Source organism: Etheostoma spectabile, chromosome 2 (genome assembly GCF_008692095.1).
Source record: "Etheostoma spectabile isolate EspeVRDwgs_2016 chromosome 2, UIUC_Espe_1.0, whole genome shotgun sequence".
In the NCBI taxonomy this organism is placed as follows: Eukaryota; Metazoa; Chordata; class Actinopteri; order Perciformes; family Percidae; genus Etheostoma; species Etheostoma spectabile.
Genome location: NC_045734.1, coordinates 6,194,544 through 6,194,750, shown reverse-complemented (window position 1 = coordinate 6,194,750; position 207 = coordinate 6,194,544).

The window sequence follows — 207 nt, the reverse complement described above, 5'->3', positions numbered from 1 at the left end:
ACGCAGCTACGTATGTAGCCACGGCACAAACAAATCACGCTGCAGTCTGTCTGAGGGAATAACCAACTAAGAGTGTGATGTTAAATTAACATTTACATAATATAAATATTAAATGCGTCAGGTTTGTAGTTGAAAAACTCATTTTGTAAATTGAAGAGGAACAATGCGGATTCCGTCCTGGTCGTGGAACAACGGATCAGATCTTCA